Source organism: Choloepus didactylus, chromosome 13, assembly GCF_015220235.1.
Source record: "Choloepus didactylus isolate mChoDid1 chromosome 13, mChoDid1.pri, whole genome shotgun sequence".
In the NCBI taxonomy this organism is placed as follows: domain Eukaryota; kingdom Metazoa; phylum Chordata; class Mammalia; order Pilosa; family Megalonychidae; genus Choloepus; species Choloepus didactylus.
Genome location: NC_051319.1, coordinates 30,213,813 through 30,238,937, shown reverse-complemented (window position 1 = coordinate 30,238,937; position 25,125 = coordinate 30,213,813).

Here is a 25,125-nt window from a genome sequence, read left to right as displayed (position 1 = left end):
GTTCCTTTTAAAATTTCCTCTCTTTGTTGAGATAATCATATTGTTCATTCATTGTTTTCATGAAATCTTTAGTTTTTTCTTTCTGTTATTCTTTATCTCCTTGAACATTTTGAGGATCACTTTTTAAAGTCTTTGTTCCATACGTACAAAATCTGGTTTTCTTTGTTGATGGCTTCTGGATTTTTATCTTGTTCCTTTAGATGGGCTATGATTTCTTGTTTCTTTATCTTGTAACCTTTTGTTGCACACTGTACATTTAAATATTTTAATTTGTTAACTCTGGAATTCAGTACAAAAGCTGTCTATTCCTTAAGCTTATATCCATCTAGTGATGTGTCAGAGATTTCCTTGAGTTCCAAGAGCTAACAAAAACAAGCTAACCAATGTGAAAACCACCTATCACAGTCTTTGAAAATGTGTTGTGTGTTGGCTGGTGTTCTCCTGGAGAGTTTAGCTTTCTTATCAAGAAGATCATCCTGAGGAGAATGTGAAATGTAAGGTCCTCTTCATCTTTTCTTAGCTCTCATCTTGTCCTTGGCTTGTGCTTGCTAGTGGCCTTAGGCATTTGTCCACTTACATGACTCCAAGTGCCCTTCTACTACCTATAAGATAGACTCACTCACTCTCCTGGGTTCTCTATTATATGTCTTAAAGCAGCTAATCCTTTGTCCTAGACCACTTTGACTTAATTGTTTTTGCACTGCCTTAGCTATCTGCAAGCTGCTCTACTGCTAGGGCAAGTTCAAAGAGGTTATTTCCTTCTGTTTCATGCTGCAACTAGATAAAATGGCACCAGACCTACAGGTACCCTTGTATGTACATAAGGTTACTCTACTCCCTCTGGAACAGATCCATGGACTTGCAATGTGAATGCAGGATGGCTCCACCCTGCACCAGGGAGGAAGTTATAGAGGGGCCAGCAAGGGCAACATGAGTCTCTCTTACCAGTTATAAAGCCACATTTTCTGGATTTGGCACTCTCTTAGTTACTGCATTCCTTTAACTCTTTTCCAGAATTTGAGGAAGATGGCTCTTCTCGCTTGTGCTAGTTTTTCAAAGATTCTGTGGGAGAATGGCATCCAGAAGTGTTTTACACCACTATCTTGGTCAACTGAAAGCCATAGTGTTTTATTTTAATATTAGAATTTCTAAAGTTATTTTTCAGATTTATTTTAGGCATAAAAGTTTGTCTGTACTACCACTGTAGAACTTTCTGCGATGATGGAGCTCTCCAAGATACTAGCTGCTGGCCACATATGGCTGTTGAGCATTTGATATTTGGCTGGTGTTACTGAGGAGCTAATTTTTAAATTTTATTTAATTTTCACTATTTTATAAGTAAATTTTGATAGCCCTATATAGCTAGTGGCTACTTTACTTTATTGGATAGCATGTTCATATTTTTAAAATCAGACATTTACAAATATCTGTTAGCTATTTTCATGGCATTTGATTTATATAAAAATTTTTAATTCTTACTTTTTCCACTGAAACATTTTCAAGCAAATTACTATGTTTATAAATGTAAGTAATAGCAGCATACCTTTTATAGCTTTTAATTCCATCTTGTAATCTAAAAAATGTCTTAACTAGAGTTAGCACCTAAGGGTAATTTTGATTTGTGGTCTTTGTGTTTGCATTTGTTCCCTTTTAGCAGCATGATAATGACAATTTACCACATTATTAACATGTTCATTTCTTGGTATTCAATGGCCTTCTAAAACTTTCTAATCAGCAAGATTAAAAAACAGGTTTTTCCTACTCTTTGCCAAAGTAACTTTAATTAATTTGTGTACCCATACTCATATATACACAAGCAGAAGACATGGGATATATGCGTCTTCCTTATATTCTGCAGATAGCATTATACTTTCCAGTGATTAAATCAGGCTGAAACTACCTCCAAAAAATAAAGCTACATATATTCTTATAATGTCATGTATTTAGGCAGTCTTCTCAGGACTTCAAAAACACTGCCATCTCCCCCCTCTATCTAGAATGAAACACAAAATGTAGTTTGCCCCATAAGCAGATGTCAGATAATCTTCTGGGGTTGTTTGAGGCTAAATTCCAAAGCCTGAAGTTTTCCATAAAAGATGAAAATGCCTGTTCTTGATATTTTGTAAAACGATTATTTTTAAAATGATATCCCAAATCATTTACCCTTTTAAACTGTTCCAAATTGGTCACTTAGTACAGTAAACTCCTTTTTTGCAGCAATAGAGGCAAGAAAGTCTGTGACAACCCAGGTGTGATAAGAAAGGATATGCCTTCTATTTCCCTGAGGCAATTATATTTGGTTTAACTCTACACAAAGACACTTGAAAAGCTTCATATATCATATCATTGATCATGTTATTTCTTTGCTCAGGAAGCTTCAATTGCCCCTACCCCTTTTGCTGCACTCCAGAATTTCTGATCATGCAGTATTTTTAGAAAAATACTATTGAACACACACCCATGTATATTTATCCTTAAATTACATATATATAATTATAATTTAGCATACATATGTTCAGTTACTGGATGTAAACACTATATTGTAATTTTTGTTTGTATATTTTATCTTTATATTTGGGAAAAGAAATGTGAGAAGTTGTTAGATAGATTAGTGATTCAACTTTGAAACAAACTACTTCCTACAAGAAACAATTTTAAGATTCTTGTTCATTTTAATTGCAGAAAATCCTGTAATTTTCAGTAAGTCATTAAAATTGCTAACAGTTTTTCTAGTTTGCTAATGCTGCTGGAATGCAAAACACCAAAAATGGATTGGCTGTTATAAAAGGGGGTTTATTTGGTTACACAGTTACAGTCTAAAGGCCATAAAGTGTCCACAAACAAAGGTACCTTCACTGGAGAAAGGCCATTGGCATCCAGTAAACCTGTGTTAGCTGGGAAGGCATGTGGCTGGCGTTTGCTTGCTCCTAGGTTGTGTTTCAAAATCTGCAAAATGTCTGTATCATCTTCCAATGGCCATCTTCAAAATGTCTGTCTCAACTCCAGCTGACCATGAGCTCCTTCTGTCTGAGCTTATATAGTGCTCCAGTAAACTAAACAAGGCTCACACTGAATGGGCAGGGCCATACCTCCATGGAAATTTTCCACAGTTATCGCCTACAGCTGGGTGGGTCACATCTCCACGGACACTGAACCAATAGGTTCCAACCCAATCACACTAATGTGTCTGCCTCCACAAGAATGCATTAAAGAATATGGCTTTTTCTGGGGGACATAAATATACAAACCGGACAACAGTTTTGTAACTTCAGTGCTTTATGAATCAGGATTTTACTCTAGTTTCTAATCTAAAACAAATGCAGGCATAAGTTGAGAACTTCTGCTACCATGCAGGATGGAATCACAGGGATGAGATTTATACTCTCTCTTAAATAACTAGAAATCTGAACAAAATGCATGGTACAATGTTTTCCAGATATTGGATTATAGCTGTGTAGAATGATCTCTGAAAAAGGAAAACAGATGAGATGATCTTTACATGTGCCTCAATTCTCTGCCAGGAGAGAGTTTCCAAACTGGAGCATAGGATGGGAGAACCCAAAAAGAATCTGGCAGTCTCCATAAGTTGAGAAGATTGAGTTCAGAGTTCAGGAAGACCAAATGGGCTAGAATTTTCAAGATAAAATGCCAAAGAGTGGGAGAGAAAGAGAGACAAAATGCACTCTGGAGATCTGCAGAAGAGTCCCTTTGAGTTTTGGCAAACTGATCTCCACTTGGTGCAATGAAATTACTGAGGTTAGGGAAAGTAGCACCAGAATGGAGTTGGAAGATGGAGCCTCATATGTCTCCTATGTACAGAAAATTCAATCAAAAGAAACAGTCCCATATATGACACAAATGAGAGAATTAAAAACAAGTGCATTAAAACAACTATTAAACATATAAACCATACTTTCAAGAAGATAAGGGAAATATGACCAGATGAATTAATAAATGGAAGACAGACTTAAAAAGACAAATCGCATTTCTACAAATGAAAAGTAGAGCATCTGAAAGAAAAAATTACATGTGTTGGGATTAACAACAAATTAAACATTGAAGAATGAAAGATTAGTGAGTCTGAAAATGAAGAAATAGTTACTATCCAAAAAAAAGCACAGAGAAATATAAAACTGGAGAAAAATTGAACAAAGTATAAGTAAGCCATGGGACAGCATCAAGCAGTTTAACACACAAATCATTAGAATTCCAGAAAAGTGGTATGGGACAGAAAAATATTTGAAGAAATATTGCTAAAAAATTTTCCATCTTTGATGGAAACTATAAACCCATAGATACAAATATCTCAACAAATCCCAAGCAGAAGAAACATAAAGAAAATTTCATTAAAATATGTTGCATCAAATTGCTGAAAATTAGTAATAAAGAGAAAATAGTATGTTTCCCTAGGAAAAAAAAAAGACACATTAAAAGAAGAGGAAAAAGAAAAGAACTTTTCATCAGAAACAGTGCAAAGCAATAGAAAAAGTAATGGTATTTTTAAAGTACTGGATGAAAAAACAATCTGTCTACCTAGAATTGTAAACCCAGAAAAACATCTTTCACAAACAAAGGAAAATAAAGACTTTTTCAGCCAAAAAGCTGAGAATTCATCACCAGCAGACCAGCATTTCAGAAATATTAAAGGAAGGCTTTTAGGAAGAATGGAAATTTGTATCTACGGGATGGAATGGAGAGCACAAGAAATGGAATGTAAGCGGGAAAATTTGGAAAACCTCTTTTTTTCAAACATTTTATTTTGAAATTACTTCACATTTACAGGAAAATTGCAAAAGTAATAGAGGAAAAAAAAACAAACAAACACATAGAACTTCAACCTATCCCCCACACAGATATCCAGATTTATCAACCACTGGCATTTTACCACATTTTTTCTATCTATCTATCTATCTATCTATCTATCTATCTATCTATCTATCTATCAATCATCTATGTATCTATCTACTCTATCATCTCTTTAACCTATTTTCTGAACATTTGAAAGTAGGTTGTGTACCTCACGCTCCTCTAAAATGTAACAAGTCCATGTACACTTCCTGAGAAAGACACTCACTTATGTAACCACCTAAGTACAGATATCAAGATCAAGAAATTTAATACTGATATGATGCATACAGCCCATATTCCAATTTTTCAGTTATTCCATTAGTGCCCTGTTCAGAATTTTCTCCTCTATTATTAGATCCAGTCCAGGATCATGTATTGCACTTGTACTTCTCTTTAGATTAATTTCTTTTCTTTTTTTTTAAAAAAATTGTGGTGACATACACAAAACATAAAATTTCCCATTTTTTACCACTCCAAGAATACAATTCATCGGCATTAATCACATTCACAATATTATGCTACCATCACAATCATCTCTTATAAAAAGTTTCCTTCATTCCAAACAGAAAACTTGCATCCTTGGTGCATTAACTCACTAATATCTCTTCCATCCAACCTTGGTACCTGTACTCTGCTTTCTGTTTCTGTGAATTTTGTATTTTCTAGTTATTTAATATAAGTGGAATCATGAAATACCTTTTGTGTCTAGCTTATTTCATTCAACATGATTTCTTCCAAGTTCTTACATCTTGTAGCATATATCAGAACTTCATTCAATCTTATGGCTGAATAATATTCCTTTCTATGTACATACCACATTTTGTTTATTAATTCATCTGTTGATGGGCACCGGAGCTGCTTATTTTTCTATTGTGAAAATGCTGCTATTAACGTTGGTGTACAAATATCTGTTCAAATTCTTTTGGGATTATACCTTAGAAGTGGGATTGATGGATCAAATAGCAGTTCTATGTCTAAACTTTTGGGGACCATCAAGTTGTTTTCCATAGCAGCTGCACCATTTTGCATTTCCACCAATGATGTGCAGGGGTTCCTGTTTCTCTGCAACCTTGCCAGCACTTGGTATTTTCATTTTATTGTTGCCAGTCATTCTCACTGGTGTGAGGTGGTATCTTATAGTGACATCTTTTACTGGTTTTGCATAAGAATAATGCTGGCCTCATCGAATGAATTGGAAGTCCTCTTCATTTTTTGGAAGAGTTTGAGAAGGACTGGTGTTATTCTTCTTTGAATATTTGGATGAATTCATTAGTGATGCTAACTTGTCCTGCACTTTATTTTTGAGGGAGATTTTTTATTAGTGATTCAATCTCTTTACTTGTTACCGGTGTATTGAAATCTTCTATTTCTTTTTGAGTGGGTTTCAATAATTTGTGTGTTTCTAGGAATTTATCCAATTTTGTGTCATTCAATGGTGAATAGTATCCTACTCTACTCCTTTTTATTTCTATATTGTCAGTATTAATGTCTTCTCTTTCTGTTCTGCTTTTCATTTGTTTTGGCTCTCTTCTATTTTAGTATAGCTAAAATTTTGTCAATTTTATCAATCTTTTCATAGAAACAACTTTTGGCTTCATTTATTCATTATTCTATTTTTTCCTCTATTCACTTATCTCCACTCTAATTTTCATTCTGTCCATCCTTCTGATTTCTTTGGGTTTAGTTTTCAGATCCCCCAGTTGTGAACTTAGGTCTCTGATTTGAGATATTCCTACTTCTTTTTTTTATTATTAGAGATATTGTGAGTTTACAAAACAGTCATGTATAAAACGCAGGATTCCCATACACCAACCCACAACCAACACCTTGCACTGGTGTGGAACATTTATTAACTGATATCAATTATTTATAATTATATTATATTTAACACTAGTTACCTTTGTTATAATTGAAGAAAAATATTAAATACTTCTATCTATCATACATTATTTATATTAGGTGTATTTTTCTGTACACCATTGTACTATTAACACCTTGTATTAGTATTACACATTTGTTATAACACATCAAAGAGCATTCTTAAACTTATACTATTGACTATAGACCAGCTTTTACAATAGGGTTCACTGAGAAGTACAGCCCCATGTTTGATCTTTTAATTTTTATTCCGGTAATCTATACAGCCTAAAGTTTCCTCTTTTAGCCATATTCACCTCTATAGTTCAGTTCTGTTGATTACACTCACAATAATGTGCTACCATTACCAGAATTCCTTTTAAAACTTATACCATGGGCCTAAATAGAAATTCTGTACAAGTTAAGCATCAACTTAACATTCTCTAACCCCAATCAATTTCTTGGTAACATATTTTGATTCTAACTCTACTCATTATAATTAGTTCATAACACTGAAATACCATATTTATCCTTTTGTGTCTTATTTCACTCAACATAATATCCTCAAGGTACATCCACGTTTTTGCATGCATCGGGACTTCATTCATTTATACAGTTGAATAATATTCCATCTTGTATATACACCACATTTTGTTTATCCACTCATCAGTTCATGGACACTTGGGTTGTCTCCATCTTTTGGAAATTGTGAATATGCCACTATGAACATCATTGTGCAAATGTCTGTTTGAGTCCCTGCTTTCAGTTTTTCTGGGTATAGACCTACTAGCAGGATTGACAGATCATATGGCATTCTATACTTTGCTTCCTGAGGAACCACCAGACGGCCTTCCATAGTGGCTGCAGCATTTTACATTCCCACCAGCAATGAATGAGTGTTCCTATTTGTCCACATCCTCTCCAACACTTGTAGTTTTACAATTTTTTATAAAACTAGTAGGTGTGAAATAGTGGCCATTCTATTAGGTGATTTGCACTTCCCTAATAACTAGTGATGTTGAGCATCTTTTTATGTACCTTTTAGTCATTTCATTTCCCCTTTGGAAAAAATGTCTATTCATCTTTTGTCCATTTTTAAATTGGGTTGATAGTTTTGTTTTGTTTTTTATTGTTGAGTTGTAGGATTTCTTTATATATTCTGTATGTTTAACCCTTACTGGATATGTGCTTTCCAAATTTCCTCCCATTGAGTAGGTTGTCTTTTCACTTTCTTGACAAAGTCCTTTTGGGTGCAGAAGCTCTTCATGTTGAGAAGGTCCCATTTATCTGTTTTTTCTTTTGTTACTTGTGCTACGGATTTAAAGCAACATTAGCTAACACGAGGTTTTCTACTTTTCTTCTAGGAGTTTTATGGTCCTGCTTCTTATATTTAGGTCTTTGAACCATTTATAGTTAATTTTTTTGAAGGTGTAAGATAGGGGCCCTCTTTCATTCTTTTGCATATGGATATCCAGTTATCCAAGCACCAATTGTTGAAGAGATTATTCTTTCCCAGCTGAGTGGATTTAGCAGCCTTTTCAAATATCAATTGGCCATAAATGTGAGGGTCTGTTTCTGAACTCTCTATTTTGTTACACTGGTCAATATATCCACGTTTATGTCAGTACCATGTTTTATTTTGTTTTGTTCTGTTTTGTTTTGTTTGAACACTGTAGCTTTTAATATCCTTTAAAGTCAGGAAGAGTGAGAACTCCAATTTTTTCATCTTTTTCAAGATATTTTTGGCTATTTGGGGTCCTTTAACTTTCCAAATAAATTTGATAGTTGACTTTTTCTTTTGAAAAGTAGGCTTTTAGAATTTTAATTGGGATTGCCATGAATCTGTAAATCAATATGGGTAGAATTGACATCTTAATGATATTTAGTCTTCCAATCCATGAACACCATGAACACAGAATGTCTTTCCATTTATTTAGGTCTTCTTTGATTTCTTTTAGCAATGTTAGTTTTCTGTGTATAAGAACCATTTATTTCTCCCTTCAATTATGTCAATGTTTGCTTCATATTTTGGGGGGCTCTGTTGTTAGGTGTTACTATGTTTATAATTGTTATATCTTCTTGATGAATTGACAATTTTATCAATATGTAGTGTCCTTCTTTGTCCCTTTTAACAGCTATTGATTTAAAGTCTATGCTGCCTAATGTTAGTATAGTGATCCCCTCTGTTTTTTGGTTACTATTTTGTGGGGTATTTTTTCATCCTTTCACTTTCAATCTATTTGCATCTTTGAATTTAAGTATTTTATAAAAATCATAAACTTGGGTCATGCTTTATTATCCATTCTACCAATTGTTCCCTTTTGACAGAAGTGGGTCATCCATTTACATTTAAAGTAAATACTGATAATGCAGGACTTCCTTCTGACATTTTGCTCTTTGGTTTTTGTCATTTTCTTTCCTTAAATTCTTCCATTACTTGCTTCATTTTATATTTAGTTGATCTTTTACAGATGTCCTTTAAACTACCTTTCTCATATTCTTCTGTGCTTATTTTTGAGTGTGTGTGTGTGTGTGTGTGTGTGTGTGTGTGTGTGTGTGTGTGTGTAGCTACCATGGAAGTTTGGATTTAAAATCATTGATTGATAACAGTCATGTATGATTTGATATCAACTTAGTGGTGTTCCTACACTTATCTTTCCTCCACATTGGTGTTGTTCTTGTCACAAATTTCATGTTTATACTTTATGCGTCCAATGTGTGAATTTGTCGTTAAGTTTTATGCATTTGCATTTTTGGATTCTATAAAAAAGTAAAAAGTGGTGTTACATGCCAAAATTACAATAATACTAGCATTTATTTCTGGTCATGTAATTACCTTTACTGTAGATCTGCATTTCTTCATGTGGCTTTGATCTGTTGTCTAATGTTCTTTCCTGTCAATCAGAAGATTCCCCTTTGCCATTTCTAATAAGACCAATCTAGTGCTGATGAACTCCCTTGGTTTTGTTTATGTGGGAATGTCTTAATATCTTAATTATTTATAAAAGTCAGTTTTGCCAGATATTGAATTCTTGGTTGGCATTTTTTTTTTCTTTTAGCACTTTAAATTTATTGTTCTGCTGCTTTCTTGCAGATAAGAATTTAGCACTTGATCTTATTACATGTCCTTATATACATCTCCTTTACCTGACGCATTGCTGCTCTCACATGGGTTTTAGGATTCTCTTTTCTCTTTTGCCATTGACAGTTTGATTGTAATATGTCTTGGGGTGGATCTATCTGAGTTTATCCTTTTTGTTGTTTGTTAAGCTTCTTGGATATGCATTTCATTAAAATTGGGAAATTTTGAATACTTTTATTATTTCTTTGAATACTTTTCCTGCTCTTCTCTCTCCTTTTGTCCTCTGGGGGACTCCCATAATGCATATATTGGTATGCTTATGGTTTCCCACAGTTCTCTTAGACTTTGTTCATTTTTCTTCTTTTTTTTTTTTCCAGTTACTGTTGTCTTCACCCATAGATGTTCTGTTTGATTATTTTTATGATTTCTATCTATTTTTTTGAAATTCTATTTTCTGTCTATTGTTCACATATTGTTTTCCTGATTTTCTTTAGTCTTTGTGTCTCCCCTTAACTTTTTGAGCATATGTAAGGCAGTATTTTAAAGCCTTTGGTATGTACAAAATTGGGTTCCTTGTTGATGGTTTCTAATGCTTTCCTTATTCTTGGGCCATAATTCCCTGTTTCTTTCTTTTTCTGGTAATTTTCCTTGCACATTGGACGTTTAAATATTTTAGCATATTTATCTCTAGAATTTACTCACTAAGGTGTCTATTCCTTGAACTTGTATCCAGCTATTTTTATGACAGAGATTCCTTGAAAGTCAGTAGCTAACAAAAGCAAACACCTTCCCAAGCTTTGCAAACTGGCCTTTCCAGTGCTCTCCTTTAGAGCTAGCCTGCCTAACATTGCATCTATAGAATAACCTGAGGTGAAACATAGGCTCCTCTCCAGTCTTTTCTGCATGTAGATATTACCTTGTGCTTGTGCTCAGAGCCCTTGGAATACTCCCACCCACAAGGATCCAAATGTCCCCTTTCCCCCAGATCAATCCCTTTTTCCAGGCCCAGTGCCACACTGCACATCCCCAAATGGGCATCCCTTTACCCCAGGCAACCACAAATTGACCATTCTTCCCCAGCTCTCCAACTGCCTTGCCAGCCAGTCCCCTATGCTGAGCAAGCTCTAGGATGGCAAATATGCAACAGGTGTTCTGATTCAGTACTTCAGGCATATTGGCACAGACATACATGCACCCACATATGTGCACAAGGGTTACTCTGCTTTCTCTGGAACCAGAACAAAGAACCTACACTAGCAGTGGGGGCTGCTCTACATAAAGTTGGTAAGATGGCTGGAAGAAGAGCAGCAAAGGCACCATGAGGTTTTACTACCAGTTTTAGATTGTCTTTTTCTTAACTTGGTACTTGCCCAGTTACTGAAACCTGCTTTTTCAACTAATTTCAACTGATACGTTGTTTTCCAGAGTGTTGAAAAACAAATGGTTCTGTCAGTTTTTGCTTTTGCTTGTTTAAAGATTCCATGGGAGAACAGAACCCTGAAACTTCTCACTCAGCTTCTTCGTGATAGTACCTAGAAGACCTTTTCTTTTCTCATTTTTAACCTCCTTAAAAGATTATTGCTTAAAAGAAAAGCACTGGTTAACAGGAGTGATATGTAACAGCAAATTTTGATTCCAGATATTTTAGTTTGTTAAAATGCCTTTTTTATTGTTATTTAAAGACATTTAAAAAAGCAAATTTTATGAAGTTTTACTTAAAATTGATATTTGTTGGTATAATATTCATATATTTTACATAGTAATCTGCTATTCAGGGTATCAGTTGAAATTAGAGTTCTGTTGCCAAAAAAGGAAAAAAAGCATCAAACAATATATAATACTGCTGTCTAGGAAAATGGGTCTTTTATCCATTTCCTGGGCTTGTCTCTGCCCAACCTCCATAACTTTACTCTGTTTTATATCCTCTTTCTCAAATTTGCCTTCACTGGCTTCAATTCCAAATCTATTTCTATCTAATAACTTTCTCCCCATACTTCAAGGTGCAGCCTTTCTCCTGTATGGTAACTTCTCTAATCATTGTGTACAGAAAGTATATCTACTGTGAGTTAGTCTGACACATGATACACTATTTTAACTTCCTATCTCCAGCACTTAGCAGGGTATTTGCCACATGGTAAATGCTTCATATATGTGTAGGGAATAAATTAATACATTAAACACATAAAATATGTACATGGTATTTGTCAGAGTTATACTGTCCTTATTTTCTCAAGATTAGCCCTATTCCATGCAGAAATTCTAGCTATTCTTCTGAAAACAAAGTTCTTGAAGGGCAGGGACCATCCCTATTATATTTTTGGATCATTCTTCAGAATTCCTTCTCCTCACCAGCATATAGCAAGTATATATAAAATATGTTATACTCTAAGATGAGTTAACTGGACTCAGAGAATCCAAGGCCCCTTGAAGTTGAGTGGGAGTCTCACCCAAACTAGGTTTTCTAAGTTCTGCTCTAGTCCCACCTATTCATTCAGTGAAGGATAGTAAACTCCTACTTTCTGTCTACTGCTTATAGAGGCAAAGCTATTGAAGATTCTGACATGATTAATTGGTATCCATGAGTTGATGGACAGAATTGACCCCCCCCAAATGTAAATAAAATACTGCAGGGGACTATATCTAGTATCTTATTCATGTTGAATAATTTGTTTGGGGTTAACTATGTTAAATATTTTAGAATAAAAAAGATCCTTAATGAAGCTTTTCTCAGTTAAGTAAACCCAAGAGTTAGATCAAATTTTATTAAGCATATGTTAATATGACCTTTACTTGAATACCAACTTCCCCTTCAAATAAAAATGGAAATACAGTTTGATAAAATAAGGTTTAGCAAATTTTTAAAGATAAAATGTCCCATTAATGAAGCTTATCTCTTCCTACATCTCTTTGAGAAAACACATTTATTTTTGGAACAGAGATTTACCTAATTAATGACAGCTGACAAACAGGATATAAAAAAGGTGATGGCAAGATTCTTAGAGCTATAAGAAAGTAGTTGAAAATCTTATACCCCAAAGAAAATACAGAGTCTTACTGCTGATGGAGGCAGTAGGTGGAGAAAAGATTCAAAGGGAAAAAGATTCAGTCTAATCTTGGCATTGTCTTGAGAATTGACATTTGGGGACCACTGATCTTTTCATTAAACAGTGAATGCTTAAGAATAATATAAGGTTCTTTTTTATAATTAGAGAAGTTGTGAATTTACAAATCAATCATGCAAAAATACTTGATTCTCATACACCACCCCACCACCAACACCGTGCATCGGTGTGGAACATTTGCTACTATTGATGATAGCACCTTTTTTTTTTAAATAATCATACGATGTTTTAACAGTAGTTACCTTTGTTGCAATTGATAAAAGATTATTAAATTAGTTGTATCTACTGTCCATTATTTACATTAGGTGTATTTTTCCATGTACCAGTCTATTATTGCCACCTTGAATTAATATTATACAATTGTCATAACAAATCAAAGAACATTCTTAAACTTCTACTACTAACTATAGTCCATCATCTACTATGTGGTTCACTATGTTGTATGGTCTTATGTTTTATCTTTTAATTTTTATTCTAGTAATGTATACATCCTAAAGTTTCCTCTTTCAACCACATTTGCCTATATAGTTCAGTGCTGTTGATTATACTCCCAATATTGTGCTACCATCACCAGCATCCATTTTGAAACCTTTACCATTAACCCAAACAGAAGCTATGCAAAAGCCAAGGATCAACTGCCCATTCTCTAATCTTTATCTAATTCCTGGTAAGATTTTCTTGATTCTAAATCTATGAGCTTGCTTATTATAATGAGATCATAACAGTGAGATCATGCCATATTTTTTCTTTCATGTCTGGCTTACTATAATCAATATAATATCCTAAAAACTCATACATGTTGTTGCATGCATAAGGACTTCATTCCATTTTACAGCTGAGGAATATTCCATTGTATGTATATACCACATTTTGTCTTTCCATTCATTGGTTTATGAACACTTGGGTTGCTTCCATCATTTGGACCTTGGGAATAATGCCACTATGAACATCTGTGTACAAATGTCTGTTCAAGTTCCTGGTTTATGTTCTTCTGGGTATATTCCAACTAGAGGAATTTCTGGGTCAAGTGGTAATTGTATACTTAGCTTTCTGAGGAAATGCCAAACTGACTTCTGCTGTTGCTGTACCATTTTACATTCCTGCAAGCAATGCAAGAGTGTTCCTATTTGTCAACATCCTATCCAATACTTGAAAATTTCTGTTATTAATAGTAACCATTATACTAGGTGTGAAATGATATCTCATTGTGGTTCTGATTTGTGTTTCCCCAATAGCTAGTGATGATGGCAGCTTTTCATGTGCTTTTTAGGCATTTTCATTTCCTCTTTGGAAAAATGTCTATGAAGTTTTTCCCATTTTTAGGTTGGGTTGTCTTTTTATTGTTGAGTTGTAGATTTCTTTACATATTCTGTATATTAAACCCTTATTGGATATTTGACTTTCAAATATTTCCTCCCATTGAGAAGTTGTCCTTTCACATTCTTTACAGAATCCTTTGAAGCGCAGAAGTTTTAATTTTGAGGAGGTCACACTTATCTATTTCTTCTTTTGTTGTTTGTATTTTGGGTGTAAAATCTAAGAAACCATGGCTTAACACAAGATCTTGAAGATGCTTCCCTACATTTTCTTCTAGGGGTTTTGTGGTCCTCATTCTTATATTTAGGTCTTTGAAATATTATGAGTTGATTTTTGTGTATGGTGTTAGATAGGGGTCTACTTTCATTCGTTTGGATATGGATATCCAATTCTCTGAGCACCATTTGTTGAAGAGACTATTCTTTTGCAGTTGAGCGCAGGTGGGGGCCTTGGCCATCAATTGGCCATAGATGTGAGGGTCTATGTCTGCACTCTGAATTCAATTCCATTCATGAACATATCTGTCTTTATGCCAGTTTTGTGCTGTTTTTACAATTGTAGCTTTGCAATATGCTTTAAAGTAATGAAGTGTGAGTCCTCCAACTTCATTTATCTTTTTCAAGATGTTTTTGGATATTTGGGGCCACTTAATCTTCCAAATATATTTGATAATTAGCTTTTCTGTTTCTGCAAAATAGGCTTTTGAATTTTGATTGAGTATATGTTGAATCTGTAAATCAATTTGGGTAATATTGATATCTTAATGATGTTTAGTCTTCCAATCTATGAACAGGAATGTTCTATTTATATAGGTCTTTGATTTCTTTTAGCAGTGAGTTGTAGTTTTCTGTATGTAAGTCCTTTACTTCATTGGTTAAATTTATTACTAAATGTTTGATTATTTTAGTTGCTATTGTAAATGGATTTTCTTCTCAATTTCCTCCTTAGGTTGCTCATTACTAGTGTATAGAGACACTACTGATTTTTGCACATTGATCTTGTATCTCATCACTTTGCTGAACTTGTTTATTAGCTCTAGTAGCTTTGTTTTAGAACCTTTGGCACTTTCTATCTGTGCACATGCCATCAGCAAATAGTGAAAATTTTACTTCTTCCTTTCCAATTTAGATGCATTTTATTTCTTTTTATTACCTAACTACTCTTGTTAGAAATTTTTAGCATAATGTTGAAGAACAGTGGTGACAATGGGTATCCTTGTCTTATTCCACATCTTAGAGGGAAAGCTTGTAGTCTTACACAATTGAGTATGATGTTAGCTGTGGGTTTTTCACATATGCCCTTTATCATGTAGAGAAAGTTTCCTTCTATTCTAGTTTTGGAAGTGTTTTTTTTTTTTTTTTTAAATAAATTCAAAGTTATATGAACAGTTGCAAAAACAACACTAGCCCCATACACAGAATTCCATCATACCCTGACCCCTTCCCCCGATAGCTCAATCTGCCAACTTTAACATGCTGTCATATTGCTATTTCTTTCCCTCCCTCCCTCCCTCCCTATCATCAATCATCTATTGCTCTGTCTTCTGAACATATGAGAGTTAGCTGCACACATCCTTGAGCATACACTATAATTCACATATACACTTCCCATGAACAAGAACATTCTTTTATGCAATCCCATTAAGCACAGCTAAGAATTAAAATAGATTCAACAATGATACAAAGCTTACATTCTATATTTCCTTTTCCTTATGTCTCAACTGTGTCCCTTTGAGCCACCTGTCCTCTATCCTCCAGTCCCATCCAAGTTCATCCTTAGCATTCAATTATCATCTAGTTAGACTGTCTTTTTTTTTTTCAGTTGTGGAAACATATATACAGCCTAAATATTCCCATTCCAACCCCTCCCTAGCCTTTCATTAGTGTGATTAATCATGTTTAGAATGCTGTAATGCTCTTTCCCACCATCCATTACTAGAAATTTCCCTTCACCTCAAACAGCAACCCTACACTCATTTCTTAACTCCCCATTGCCCCTTCCCCCATTTCTCTTAACCCAAACTCTACTTTTCATCTCTATGGTTATATTCTCTGATAATTTCTTTGTGTTTACTGTGGGGCTTAAAATTAACCTCTTAAATCCATATCAATCTTGTTTTTCTTTGATACCACCTTCACTTCAACAGGACACATAAACTATGTTCATATACTCCTTCATTCCCCCACCTCTATATAGCTGTCTAAAATTACATATTTTACATTGAGTTCAAAACTACTGATTTGTCCTTAGAGTTTGTGTATTTTATATCACGTAGGAAGTAACTAGTGGAATTACAGTTCAAAAATTATTGACTTCTATTTGTATTCCATTGTGGTTGGAGAATGTGCTTTGAGTATATTCAATTTTTTTTTTTTTTTTTAATTTCTTGAGGCTTGTTTTATGTCCCAGCTTATGGTCTTTTCTGGAGAAAGATCTGTGATCACTAGAGAAAAGTGAGTGTCCTGGTGATTTGGGATGTAAGGTACAAATTCTTATATCTCTTTCTCCTTTCCCTGTCTCTCTGCCAGCAGGGCTCCCCTCAGAATCTGAAGTAGGGAAGGTCTTTTATTGGCAAAGTCTCTCAGCATTTGTTTGTCTGTGAAAAATTTAAGCTCTCCCTCAAATTTGAAGGAGAGTTTTGCTGGATAAAGTATTCTTGGTTGGAAATTTTTCTCTCTCAGAATTTTAAATATGTCATGCCACTGCCTTTTCACCTCCATGGTGGCCGCTGAGTAGTCACTACTTAGTCTTATGTTGTTTCCTTTGTATGTGGTGAATTGCTTTTCTCTTGCTGCTTTCAGAACTTGCTCCTTCTCTTCAGTATTTGAAAGTGTGATCAGAATATGTCTTGGAGTGGGTTTATTTGGATTTATTCTATTTGGAGTTCGCTGGGCTTTTATGCTTTGTGTATTTATATTGTGTAGAATTTTGGGGAAGTTTTCCCCAACAATTTCTTTGAATACTCTTTCTAGACCTTTACCCTTCTTTTCTCCTTCTGGGACACCAATGAGTCTTAAGTTTGGATATTTTATTTTATCTATCATATCCCTGAGATCCATTTCGATTTTTTTGACTTTTTCTCCATTCTTTCTTTTGTTCTTTCATTTTATGTTCTGTGGGCTTCTAGGACACAGAGATGTTGTTCAGCTTCCTCTAGTCTTGTATTGTGAATATCCAGTGTCTTTTTAATTTGGCCAACAGTTTCTTTTATTTCCATAAGATCTTCTATTTTTTTATTTACTCTTGCAATATCTTCTTTATGCTCTTTGAGGGTCTTCTTTATGTCACTTATATCCTGGGCCATGGTCTTCTTGATGTCCTTTAAATCCTTTGCCATGTTTTCGTCCCTTGATTGTAGTTCTTTGATTAATTTTGCGAGGTATAATGTATCTTCCGATATTTTGATTTGTGTGTTTGGAGTTGGATTCTCCATATCTTCTGGTTTTATCATATGCATTAAGATTTTCTGTTGTTTTTGGCCTCTTGGCATTTGTTTTGCTTGATAGGGTTCTTTCAAGTTGTAAAGAAAAAGGGATATCGATCTAATTTTCCAGGAACACAGTTTGGTGATGTTCACTTTCTCTAACTAACCAGCAGATGGTGTCTGTGAGTCACCTATATCCCTCAAGTCAGTTCTCAACCTTGTTTCTGCATTGTGTGGGGAAATGATTCTTGTGGGTTCAGTTGAAGAACTCAGTTTGGGTGTGTTGCTGGAGCTGTCTGCCTTGAATGTGGGGTGTGTGTAAGGGTGGCCAGGGAGGAAGGGCAGTTCTAATGTTCAAATCCCCCAGGATCCTGGAGATTCAAGGCTGCCACAAGAGTCTAAGCCTTCATTTCAGTTCAGCCCCAGACGCTCTCTCTCGCTGATCCATAAACCACTGGACTTGGTGCAGCATCCCTGGGTTCTCCGAGCAGATTCCCCCTCTCAGCCGCACTCCTCCAGGAGCTCAGCTGAGGGACTGCTCTGCTACATCACCAGTGCACACCATCCCACAAGGGAAGCCTTGGGCCGCCAGGCCATGTGGCGGTGCACTCCCCGCCTGAAGCAAAAATGGCCAAATGGGGCATCTCAGCGCCCCCTCCTCGCACAGTTACTCCTTCCCAGCTCTGGGATGACTGGCGGTGCTCTGGGTTGTGGGCACAGCCCCGGGCAGGAGTTTATTCAGCCTTCGGGGGGGCCAGCTGCAAGCCACGGGTTTCTTTCTGCTTCCGGCTCTCCCCTCCATTCCCCTGAACCCAAGGGTATCTGCTGCGGGCTATCTTCCCGGCCAGACACCAAGAGGCCGGCCCATCCCCCTCTTGCTGTGTTTTACTGCGTTGTTCCCACAATTGCTGCTGGAGTCGCTCCTTTTTTTTTTTTTTTTTTTAAAGATCCAGCTGGTCTCCAAATGCTGAACCCTGGCTTCCCCAGCCTGCCACGCGGCTGCGGGTCTTCCAGTCAGCTTACTCACTCGTTTCAGAATGCTGACTCCTGGTTTCACCAAGTATATGGCCCCTCTGGAGCTAGGAGCCCTCATCCAGCTGGCGCATCGCTGTTACCGGTATTCTAGGTCATTTTCTGTTTTTTAGCTAGTGTTTTTCACAGAGGCATTTTTTTTGCCCTGTCTCAGCTAGCTGCCATCTTAGTTTCTCTGGAAGTGTTTTTATCAAGAAGGAAGGCTGGATGTTGTCAAATACAATTTCTGCCTCAATGAAGATGACCATGTGGTTTTTCCCCTTCAACTTGTTAATGTGATGTACTGCATTAATTAATTTTCTTGTGTTGAAGTGCCCTTGTGTACTTTGGATAAAACCTACTTGATCATGGTGTATAATTCTTTTAATGTGCTATTGAGTTTGATTTCCAAATATTTTGTTGAGGAATTTTGCATATTCATTAGAGAATTGGTCTATAATTTTCTTTTCTTGTAATATCTTTATCTGGCTTTGGTATTAGGGTGGTGTTGGCCTAATGAGTTAGTGTTTGCCCCTCTTCAATTTTTTGGAAGAGTTGGAGCAGGATTGGTATTAATTCTTCTTGGAATGATTGGTAGAATTCACCTGTGATGACTTTTGGTTCTGGGCTTTTCTTCATTGGGAGGTTTTTGGTGACTGAATACATCTCTTTACTTGTAATTGGTCTGTTGAAGTCTTCTATATCATCTGGAGTTAGGTAAGCTGTTCATGTGTTTCTGGGAATTTTCCAATTTCATTCAAGCTGTCTAATTTGTCGGCATGTGGTTATTACAGTATCCTCTTATGATTATTTTTTATTCCTGTGAGATTGGTAGTAATGACCCCAATTTCTGATTTTATTTATTTGCTTCTCTCTTTTTGTCTTTGTCAATCTAGCTAAGATTTTATTGATCTTCTCAAAGAACCAGCATTTGGTTTTATTCTCTATTTTTTATTCTCAATTTCATTTATTTCTACTCTAATCACTTTTATTTCTCTACTTTTGTATGCTTTGGGATTATTTTGCTCTTCTTTTTTCTAGTTCCTTCAGTTGTGTAGTTAGGTCTTTGATTTTAGTTCTTTCTTCCTTTTTGGTGTAGGCAATTAGGGCTATAAACTTCCCTCACAGCACTACTTTCACTGCATCCATTAAGTTTTGACATTTTGTATCCTTGTTTGTATTCATCTCAAGATATTTACTGCATTTTCTTGAATTTGTTTTCTTTCAGCTACAAGTGTTTAATAGTGTGCTTTTAAACTTCTGTATATTTATGAATTTTCCAGTTCCCTGCCTGTTATTGACTTCCAGTTTAATTCCAATATGGTGGGAGAAAGTGCTTTGTGTAATTTCAGTCTTTTAAATTTACTGAGTCTTGCTTTGTGACCCAACATGTGGACTATGCTGGAGAAAGATCCATGAGCACTTGAGAAGAATGTGTATCCTGTGGTTTGGGGTGCAATGTTCTGTATGTTCTTTTAGTTTTAGCTTGTTTATTATATTATTCATGTTCCATGTTTCCTTATTGATCCTCTGCCTAGATGCTTTATATGTTGATGAGTGGTATACTGAAGTCTCCAATTATTATTGTAGAGACATCTATTTTTCCCTTCAGTTTTGCCAGTGTTTGTGTCATATATTTTTGAGTCACCATATTTATGTTTGCTATTTTTTCCTGGCTTGTTTACCTTTTTATAAATATATAATGTTCTTTTTTGTCTCTTATGAGCTTTGCATTTAAAGTCTATCTTCTCTAGTACTTGACTAGCTACCCCAGTTCTTTTTTGGTTACTGTTGTGTGGAATATCTTTTTCCAACCTTTCACATTCAACTCACTTGTGTCTTTGGATCTAAGGTGGGTCACTTGTAGACAGCATATAGTTGGATCATGCATCTTTATCCATTCTGCCAATCTGTGACTTTTGGTTTGGGAGTTCAGCCCATTACCATTCAATGTTATTACTGTGAAGGCAGCACTTACTTCAACCATTTTATCCTTTAGTTTTATATGTCATATCTTATATTTGTCTCTCTGTTTATCCTTTTAGCTACCCTCACTGATAATCTTTTTTTCTACAATCTATTACCAGCCCCTTTCTCTTTTTTTTTTTTTTTTTCCTGTCAGCCTGCAGAAATTACTTTAATATTTCTTATAGGCTAGAACTCCTGTTGATAAAATCTCCCAGTTTCAGTTTATCTGTGAATATTTTAAACTCTCCATTATTTTGAATGACAGCTTTGCTGGGTAAAGAAACTTAACTGGCAGTTTTTCTCTTACAGTACCTTAAATTTATCATACCATTTCCATCTCACTTCCATGGTTTCTGATGAGAAATTAGTAGTCTTATTCTGGTTCCCTTGCATGCGATAGGTCACTTCTCTTTTGCTACTGTCAGGTTTGCATCTTTACCTTGGCATTTGATATTCTGATTAGTATGTGTCTTGGTGTAAGTCTATTAGGATTTCTTCTGTTTGGAGTATGTTGTGCTTCTTTCACATGTATATGTCTTTATAAGTGTTGGGGAATATTTTGCTATTATTTCCTCAAATATTCTTTCTGCCCGTTTTTCTTTCTCTTCTCTTTCTGGGACATCCACAACATGTATGTTTGTGTGTTTCATGGTATCATTTAATTCACTGAAACCTTGCTCATTTTTTTCCATTCTCTTTTCTATCTGTTCTTCTGTCTGTAAGATTTTGATTGTCCTGTCTTCTAGTTCACTGATTCTTTCTTCTGACTGTTCAAATCTTTTGTTGCATGCCTCTAGTGTATTTTAAGTCTCTTCTATTGTGCCTTTCATACCTATCATTTCTGTTATTTCATTTTATATTTTCAAATTCTTCTTTATTCTCATCCAGTGTCTAATATCCTTGATCTCTTTAGTCATATTTTCCTTTATTTCCTCAAATTGATTTAGGAATTTGTTTGAAAACCTTTTATCAGTTGTTCCTAATTCTGTGTCTCTTCCAAAGTTTAATTTGTACCTTTGGCTGAGCCATATCTTCCTGTTTTTTTAGTATATCTTGTAATATTCCTTGCTAATATCTAAGTATCTAATTACCTTGATGAATTTACTCTGAATGTCAGTTTCTCTCTCTTTCTTAGGGTTTTATTGTTGCTTGGCTTTGTGTAATACTCTTATTGTTGCTCGTTCCAGTTTATTCTAGACCTTTAGAATAGCCCCTGTTTAACTGATCATATTTTTTCAGCACTTATTCCTCTGATTCTTACCTTGTATATACAGTTCAAGTTTTAAGATGATACATTTGTGCAAGTGTTTCACTTAAAGGAAAAAATTTACCTTCCTCTTTTCCTTCTCAGGAAATCTTGATCTGCTCTCTTTGTGTGTGTGTGTGTGTGTGTGTGTGCACAAAATTTTCTCCCCAGCTCCTATGATTTGTTTGAATTCTCTCCCTCTCTGTGCTCCATTTTCCTTGCTCTTTCCAGTTGTGAGAACCACTTGTCTTTCAGGAGTTCAATTCAACTCTCCTTTTTCTCCTGTCTGTCTCACTAGGGCTATTCTGTCTCTGATTTCTTCTCCATTAGGGTATCCTACTCAGTGAAGCCAGATGGGGTCAATCCAGAAAGGAGGATCACTCCAGAAAAGTCTGTTTTGCATTTAGTTGGTCCAGCCAACAGAAACTGGGTTGAATGCAGCTCTTGACTTCCATGGCTTCTCTTTTTTACCTCCCTACCCCATGTAGGACTTTATGCATGCGGCACTCCCAGGCAGCTTGTGTTCTGCCCTGGAGTCTGTGGTCTTGGGAACCAGTCCCAGGATATGTTTGGGGTTCTAACATATGAGGAGTGCCTGTACAGTTTGTGACCATATTGGGAGCAAGAGATCCTGGCTGCTTTGTCTCTGAGGGACTCCCAAGCTGTGTGGGACTGAGTGAGAGAGAGGGAGAGGGACTGGCATTCAGGATGGCAATTTCCTACCTGATATTTTTTATTTTTGCTTCAGCATTTATGGAATCCTTTTCTAGTCTTTACTGCCCTCTAGAGTTTTAAGCAAGTTGGATTTGTCTCTTTACTCCTGAAATTGGGGAGGTGTTTGGGGGGATGTCTCACATTGCCATGTTGATCACATTACCCTAATATATGGTTCTTAATCATCTGATTGTCCATTATAGCTGGCCCTGAATTAATAAAAAAAATAATAAATTACTGAATAAGTGATAGAATGAATGGACAAAAAGTATAAAAAGCTGGGCAGTTTTTGTTTCTATGGAATCCGTTTAATTTTGAACCAGCTTACATTTTCCATATATTCAACTTGGCGATAAATTTTAAGTTACATGTTAAAATTAAATGGTAGCTGTGACTCATCTCAACTTCAAATGTAAAATACGCGAATCACATACTATTGACTTATGTAGGCACACATAATGTGCGAGGGAGACTTTTGACAAAAAGAAAATTTCTTGTGATTGTTGCATCACAGATTTGTGAGATTCAATAATTTATGCAGATTGGCATGAAGGTCAAAGAGGGTAATAGTATCTGTAATATTTTAGATTTTTAGTTGGAGAAGATATTGCTCCCTACTTTATGTACTTAAAATCCATTCAAAGCAATTTAAAATAGGAATCACTGACAGAAAGAAAAATTATAATGTAACTAACAAAGCTCAGGTCTGGAAGTGGGGAGGTGGTAGGACTGAGGTCAGTTCCTTAATTTTTTATAAAAATGGGGCAAACTGATCTGGTCTAACAAAGATAAATCAAGAAACAGAAGAATAGGTTTATTGTTTAGAATTGTATGGAACCATGAATTTACTCTTGGGAATGGGACTAGCGGTGAGGTGAGAAAATTTAAATTTACATTTTTCTGTCCATTGTCATTTGAATACTCCTACTTTGATGTCACATACATATATTTTCAACAGTGTTAAAGCATTAGTAGTTTTTCCATAATTATATTGAGAATGCGTGAACCTAAAGGTAACCAAAGGGTCTTGAATTATAAATTTTAGCTAATAGACATAAGCTTTTCTTCTTTGAAATCTTTGAATAACAGGCAAGGACATTCAGGTTTGAACAAACCTTAGAAAGTAGGCAAACCCCTATTTCACCTATAAACAGAGGCAGCATAATATATAAAAATGCTTTGCCAGATACTGCATTAGAACAGCTCTTTCTGAAATATATATTTATTATCTCTGTCTCAAGTAATTTTTTAGAAAAGTAAGTTATTAATATGGAATTCTATTAAAAGCTCCCCTAAATGGATTAAAATAATTTAATTTATTTGAGACCCATTCCCTTAAGTACAACTACTTTAATCCTCAATCCTGGGCCCACTAGTTATTAACCTTGATGCATTATTTATCCAACTATTCAAATCAACTATTATATGGAAATCTAAGCATCTTAGAGGCTTGAGGGGGGCATGAACACAAAATTATAATGCATAGGATTAAAGTATATAAATTCATTAATTTATTTTCTCTAACTTCCTATTAACAATACTGTCATAATTTAATGTGGAGCCAAACAATTCCTCTGAGGAATGAGAACATCAACTTTGAGCTCATGCAATGCCAGGGATTTGGCATGTAAACTCTAGCCTCTCCACTGCCAGTTTGTTGCCCTGCCATAATCACTCTACTTTCATCAGCAAGTCTTTTTTGAGAATCAGTGACCCATTGATATGTGCCCTCCTGGTGTATGCAGCACTATTGTTTAACACTGTGAAATTCTGCCTGCCAGACGGTGCCATAGGGAAATGTCATCACTGGCAGGTGGCTGGTTTGCCTTGACGTTATGATACCTATTTCTGGCGAAGATGCTTTCTCTTCATTTTGCCATTCCCTCTCCTTTAGTATTCTTGCAAAAAGCTGTCTTCCCAAGAGCCTTCCCCCCATGTTATGGACCAGAGTTCATTTCTGTCAGTCCTCAGGTTGATAGCCCATCACAGAGTAATGTCCAAACATGAGAAATTGTGATAATTAAACTTCTTTTTTTCTTTGCACAGAATAACTAATTGTAAAAATTGGCAGTCAGCCTGCCATTTGAAAGTGAAAAAAACATCTTGTTTTAACATCTGAGCAGGGATTTTTTTTGTAATCTGTAAACAATTGGACCATATGTAGTGTGATGGGAAACATGAAGGCTGTGATAGAACATCATTTAAGGAACCTGGTGTTTAATCACTGTTCTTTGATTCACTGAAATAGAAATTAGCTTTGTAAGTTATGAGTTTTATCATGATTTTAAAGATACAGTTTTATTAAAATATCAGACAATACTACAACTTACTAAGGCATTAATGAGACAGAGGTAAGGGAATTCAAATTTTTAAAATGTAAGTATGTTTTTAAGACACCTAACCAGGTAACAGATGTAGCCATGGGCTTCCACAGTCTTTGTTTTTACCCACAATCCACTTCAATGATACAAAGGATCTCCACACAATATGGCTCAAATCTTTGAAGGAGAATTTTTTTTGGCAAATAAATTCAGTT